The sequence below is a fragment of the Equus caballus genome, chromosome 6, assembly GCF_041296265.1.
Source record: "Equus caballus isolate H_3958 breed thoroughbred chromosome 6, TB-T2T, whole genome shotgun sequence".
Lineage (NCBI taxonomy): Eukaryota > Metazoa > Chordata > Mammalia > Perissodactyla > Equidae > Equus > Equus caballus.
This window is the reverse complement of record NC_091689.1, coordinates 43,517,194-43,524,136: the sequence shown is the minus strand read 5'-3', so window position 1 is coordinate 43,524,136 and position 6,943 is coordinate 43,517,194.

Genomic DNA, 6,943 nt, shown 5'->3' with positions numbered 1-6,943 from the left:
TAGTTGGCCCTCCTGGAATCCATTGCTTGCTTTAGAGTTCTTGGCTGCTCTCTTTTGGGGTTGCCAGAGAAAAATACAGGATGCTAAGTTAATGTGAATTTCAGATAAAAAGCAAAGATAGATAGATAGATATAGTATAAGTATGTCCCAAACTAAGCGTGGGGCATATTTATACTAAAAAATTATTTATTGTTCATTTTTTAAATTCAAAATTAACTAGTTGTTTGGTATTTTTATTTGCTGAATCTGGCAACCCTCCTCTCTTCCTAATACTCTCTGAGTTTTGTCCTCCTTCCCTGCCCCTCCTTCTGGGCGAGTTGGGTCAAATTGTCTTTTTTGACAAGAGCATTTTGCTGTCTCGCTGGCTGCAGCGAATGGTCCCCACCGGTGGGGAAAGAACGGGTTTCCACCTGTAGTATAGACTGAATGTCTGTGTCCCCTAAAACTTACTTGTTGACGCCCTCCCCTTCCCTTGGATGGTATTTGGAGATGGGGCTTCTGGGAGGTAACTAGGGTGAGATGTCATAAGGGTGGATGGAAATATGGGATTAGTGCTCTTATAAGAAGACACACCAGAGAGCTTGCTCGCTCTTCCTCTTCACCATGTGAGGACACAGCGGGAAGGCAGGCCAGGAAGAGACTTCTCACTCGGAATCAAAAGGCTGGCACCTTGATGGTGGACTCCCAGCCTCCAGAACCATGAGAAATAATTATTTATGGTGTTTTAGCCAATCAGGCTATGGTGTTTTGTTTTTAACTAACATAACCTGCAAACATATTTACCCCTCACTCCATGTGAGCAATGACTGCACTGTTTAAGGTATCCAGGACACATCAGAGAAGGCAAGATCTACCGTGCACACAGGAGAGGACGGCAGGCTTCGGGGACCTTGGGCAGGTCCTCTAAGGGGGCCTCGGATGCCCCATGTATAAATGGGAGTTGATGCTCGCCCTGCCTCCTTTTGAGAGCCGCAGAGAAAGGATGGCGAAGTGCTTTGTGATCTATAAAGTTTATTCCAATAAGAAAGGAAATTTGTAAGCGCTCCAGGATGTCTGTCTATACGCAGATACACACACACCACATCACATATCAAACCTGGCTGTGTGTTCTCACAACAGTGCTGCTCGACAGCACCCCTGGGCCCAGACCGGCCAGTTCACCCTCCAGACAGTTCACCCTCCACTTCACACAAGTTGTGTCCCTAAGCTACTGTCCCTCTAGGAGAGGCTCCTCCCAGACCTAATTTTGAAGATTTCCTAGGAGCTGGACTGCAAAGATATTTAACCTTATCTTTTGCCACTTGAGCTGCAATGGGAATCCTTGACCTCACTGGATAAAGAAAAGCTGAATGTCATTCTAACGTGCGGACAGTGAGGCCCTACCTGCCTTCACTGGTCCACTGTTTCATTCCACTTACATGAAATACCCAGGTAAATCCACAGAGACAGAATGCAGATGGGTGATTTCCAGGAGCTGGGGGCGGGGAGAATGGGAAATGGCTGCTTAGTGGGTGCAGCATTTTATTTTGGGGCAATGACAACATTTTGTAAGTACCTAGAAGTAGTGGGTGCACATCACTGTGAATATACTAAACTGAATCGTCCACTCTAAAATGGTCAGTTTTGTTGACTTTCACCTCATTTAACACAGCGACGCTGGGGTGTCAGAGGGCTGCCTGAGCACTAGCTGTTATCCCGGATGTGCTCCTTGACTCCAACAACCAGATGGCCTGGCTCTTAGCCTTTTGTACCCTTGGTGTGCAGAGTGCACTGGATGTGAGGTGGAATCAGAGAATGCGGGGACTTGAAAAGACTTCAGAGGTCATAGAGCCGATGCTCCACTGACAGAGGAGTGAGGGGACAAGGCGGCCACTCCCTGGCTGAGGGCCTTTTATGTGTGTCCTTCAGGGATACCTTTTTCTTTCTTCAGAACAAGCATGAGGAAGACAGAACCGTGCCCCTTGTCACTGAGCAGATGATTGCCGGAGTGTGATGGGCTGTGGCAGAGGCCTTGGAGGGGCACACAGGGCGCTCAGGAGCACAGCAGGGGCACGCATTCAGTTAGGATTGTTTCCAGTTGTGCCAAATAGAAACCTCACTACAGGCCTTGAGCGTTGGGAGTTTCTATCCTCCACATTACAGGAGAACTAGAGATGGGCAGAACAGGGCAGGTGTAGTGACTCTATGGTGCCTTGAGGGACCTGGAATCTTCTGTCTCCTCTGTCTCAGCACGTGGCTCTCAGCCATATGGTTGTAATGTGTGTGCTCCATTCTTGGCATTGCATCTGAGTTCTAGGTGGGAAGAAAGGAAGCACAAAGAAAAAAGGTAAAAGGCAGATATGAGCCCAATCTATTCCTTTTTCAAAAAGCTTCCCTAAGAATCTCCATCCGGCACCTTCCTCTTACATCTTATTGGCCAAGACTGGATCACATGACTGCTGCTAGCTACAGGGTAGTCTTGGGAAATGGGTACTTTTAACTGCCCTGAACAAAACTGGGATTCTGTTAGGAAGAAGAGGAGAATGGACAGAGAGAAGTCAACTGTGCAGAGTCTGCTGGAGACACCTAACCCTCAGTCGAGGAGCTGGGGTTGCCCAGAGAAGGATTTCTGGAGGGTGTGAAGCCAGAGATGAAGCTTAAAGGATAAGCAGGAGTTACCCCAGGGAAGGAGGGGCGTTTACAGGAGTTCCAGCGACATGAGATAGCAGAAGTGTATTAATTAAGGTAAGGCTAGCTACTGCAGCAAACGAAGAGCGTATAACAGCTTAAACGCAATGGAAGTTATTTCTCACTAATGGATTATCCCAATCAGTGGACGGCTCTCTTTCATGCTGTAATTCAGGGTCCTGGGTTCTTCCATCTATGGCTCTGCCGTCTTCAACATGGAGCTTCCAAGGCTGGAAGAGGAAAGAGAATGAAGAGCATGCAGAGGTTGATGGAACAGACCTGGATGCACATATATCACTCATGTTCATATTCCACTGCCTAGATCTTGCTCAAACGGCCACATCAGGGGAGGCTGGGAAATATAGTCTGTCTACATTCCCAGTTTCTGCTACAATGATTAGGAAGTGAGAAAATGTAGTGTAAGGTATGAGACATGACCATAAGCAGTTTAGTGTTGCTGAAGGTCAAGGCAGAGAGGAGTGGGGATGAGATTAGAGAAGCAGGAGGAACCAAAGCACAATACTAGGGACCATTTTTGGAGGTCCTGCTCTGTGCTAGGCAAGGCACTTGGAACTTGACACATAAAATCTCAATTATGATAAGGCACCTGACGTTTAGAAGAGCAGAGGTGGGAGATCTATGTTTATTTGTGTTATGTAATAATTCTATTCCCTAACAAGTGTAAGAGCTTCACTGTGTGCAAAATGCATGCATATATGCAACATTTAATACTTATAAGAATTTGGTGAGGATAATATTCCCATCATTCTTAGAGAGAGTTGGAGAAAAATGAGGCTTTGAGAGGTGTAAGAACTTATCCAAGGTCAGATAGGTCCACCTCTTAATAAGCACTCTTCTCCACTATCTTACCTCTCAGAGAGGGTCATGTGTCATAGGAAGGAGTCTAGACTCGAGCCGGAATGTGTTGAAACCCTGGGATTATGGCCAGTGGGTTGGGAAGAAGCCGTCCCTTTCTGATGCCAAAATTGGGCTCCCTCAGATTTGCTTGGACTTACCTGTAATCAGCCTCAGGGGGCAGAAAGGACTTCATGAAACCGTGAATGCGTGCTTCTTCGGGCAGCACCTGGCTCTCCCAGGTGAGGAAGGTCTCCCTTTTCAGAGGAAGGGGACGGGGAACTTCAGTGCCCCGCTCTGAGCCCAAAACGGCCTCCTCGAGGACCTTGCACCTCTCCTACCCCCTCCACTGCTGGCCTCCGCTGTGGCCTCGGAGGACTAACACCGGGAAAAGAGGGGGGAGCGCAAGCGGGGCTGACATCCATTAGGCACAGTAACAGAACACTTTTAAAGGCCCACAAAATATTTTAATTAAAATCAGAAGGAAAAAATAATGAGATCGAAGAAGATATTTTAATATATAATATTATATTAATCTATATACCAACATAGTCACAAAATATAATTTTCAATGTTTTTTAATGGAGTAAGTTCCCCACAAAGGCAAAAGTGCTTAGTCTATGAAATTCATTATGAGGGTGGTGTGTGAAAGTGAGGGGAAGAGAAGAGGGGTGTGTGTGTGTGTGCGTGCGGGCGAGCGCACGTCCGCGGTCTCTCAAGGCAGAGATTGAGGACCCAGGACTTGCGGCTCTCAACTCTCCAGCCCTTAGACTTAGGGTCCTCTTTAGGGTCGCAAGCTGCCAGCGTCCATCTCGCTGAACTCCACGCACCGTGACATGCCCTAAGGAACCTGGAACCTGGAGCCAGGCGCCCACGGCCCGCGTGGATCTGCCGCACGCGAGCCGCGCCCCTCTCTTTCTGGCACAGCGCCCGCAGGGCTCAAATCCCCCTGTGCGGGAGCCGGGCGCAGGGCAGCAGGACTAATCCTCGAAACAGCTCCGGGAGGATTACCCTGGCCTCTCAGCGGCGGCGGCAGGGCTCGCCCCCGGGGAGGGGAGGCCAGAGCCGGGAGGCCGCCCAAGGCGGGAAGTCTGCGGCAGGTGAAGGCCAGGCACAGCTTCCCAGCGGGGCAAGGCTAGGAGGAGGTCCTAAGGAGCGGGGCTAAATCAGAGGAGGGACTATGCAAATCACGCGAATTCCAGCCACTGAGCTGAAGCTTGAAAAAACGCAGCCTGGGGGAAAGAATTTAAATCATAAAAATTTAAAAGTATGAAATGTGGAATAATCCCTTAAGGTGCTTATTTAACAACCAAATCATTCTGACACAATGAACCATATGTGCAATGTCCTCCCCCCGACGAATACCCCCACAGGTACCTTGCTTGTTATTCGCACTATCGTCCAGTTTCCAATATCTCCGTTGTTGTTCTTACAATGCGAATAAACCAAACAAGCAGTGAAGTTCTTCTCTAGTGGGTAATAGAAACACAAAACCCAGTTTTCCGGGTTTCCGTAAAGTGGTGGGGAAAGATGCGTGATCTAGAAACCGAGTGGATTTGAGCGGAGAAGTAATCGTTATGCAAATACGCTTTCTGGGATGCTAATGTTTACGCAAAGAGACATAATCTAGATAAGGAGGGCCAAGTGTACTGTGGGCCAGGAGACCCGGCATGAGTATGGGTCATGAATGGAACAGCAGGATCTGGGTAAATCTGTAACCAGAGAGAGCTGGAGCTGAGTGGCGGACCCCGAGCCTAGACAGAAGAGGCCACTGCTCTGGCAGCCACTCCTCACATGTGGGTGTGAAATGTGGTTTGTGCGCGCAGCTGAGAAACTGAACTGTTAATGTGCTTAATTTTAAGTAATTTAAAAATAAATTTAGAAATTGATAACCCATTCAGTTATTGGAAAACAGGTGTGTGTGAGACAACTTGAGTGTGTGAATTTACTTTTTCAATGTAAATTTTGTGAACCCTAAATATAGACCACGTATTTCCAATAAAAACTTAGCATCCAAATTGAAATGTGCTGTAAGCATAAATACACAGTAAACTTCTAGGACTTAGTATGAAAAAAGAATTTTTCAAGCAACTCATTAATAAGTCTTTATATGATTACGTGTTGAAATGATAATATTTTTTGGTACATTGAGTTAAATAAATACATGATTAAAATTAATTTTACTTTTTTTTACTTTTAAAAATGTGGCTACTAGAAATTTAAAAATCACATGCATTGCTCACATTATATTCCTATAGGGCAGCTCTTCTCTAGATGTAAAGCTGCTAAGAGGGACCTAACTCTGGCTTCAGGTGGAAAAGAAGAATTAGCAGGTGGGGCGGAAGGCTCTCCAGGGCAGGGCCGAAGGTGGGTGGGTGGTAGGGGAGTGGGGGTGGGGGTAGAGACAACTCCATCTGGCAATGTTAAGCACGTGTTTCACGGGGCAGGCCATGTCTGTTATTTGTATCATGAGGCTTAGGTATCTTAGATACCCCTAGGTCTGTATCCCTGAATACCAATGTCTCTTAAAATGGCCTATGTGGCAACAGACTCTAAGGTGACCCCCATGATCCCTATGCCTGGTGTTCACACCCTTCCTAACCTCCTCCCCTTGCACGTGGGCAGAACCTGTGATTTGCTTTTAACTAGGAGAAGACAGCAAAGGTGACAGGAGGGATGTGATCGCGTGTGCAGGAACACGATTACATTACAGAGGACGGTAAAGCTACGATACCATCATGCCGGGGCAAGCCCTGCTGCCTTTGAAGAAACAGGCTGCCATGTTGTGAGCCGCCACATGGAGAGGGCCATGCAGCAAGGAGCCAAGGAGGCCTCCAGTCAGCGTCGGAGAACGGAGGCCTTCCGTCTGGCAGCTTGCAAGGAACCCGCTGCCGCCGCGTGCGCTCAGAAGCAGATCCCTCCCTAGTGAGAGCCGGGACGAGAACCCAGCCCTGGCCAACACAGTTCTGTTTTTAATTGAGATGTAATTCACATACCACAAAATCTGCCCTTTTAAAGTGTGCAATTCAATGGTTTTTAGTATATTCACAAAGCTGGGCAACCATCACCACTATCTAATTCCAAAATATTTTCATCACACAGAAAAGAAACCCCATTCCCATTAGCAGTCATTCCCCATTCTCCCCTTGCCTGGCCCCTGGAAACCACTAACCTACTTTGTCTCTATGGACAGCTTCCTTACAGAGTACCCAGTTCATTCGTGCCCACACTGCCGCCCTACAGAAACTGTGAGATGATAAATGTGTGGGGTTTTAAGCCTCTAAGTTTTTGGTAAAATTATTACACAGCAATAGACAACTAATATAGATTTTGGTACTGGAAATGGGGTGCTGCTGTAACAAATACAATCACAAGTTGCTTAACGAGGGGATGAGCTTCTGAGAATGCATTGTTAGGCGAT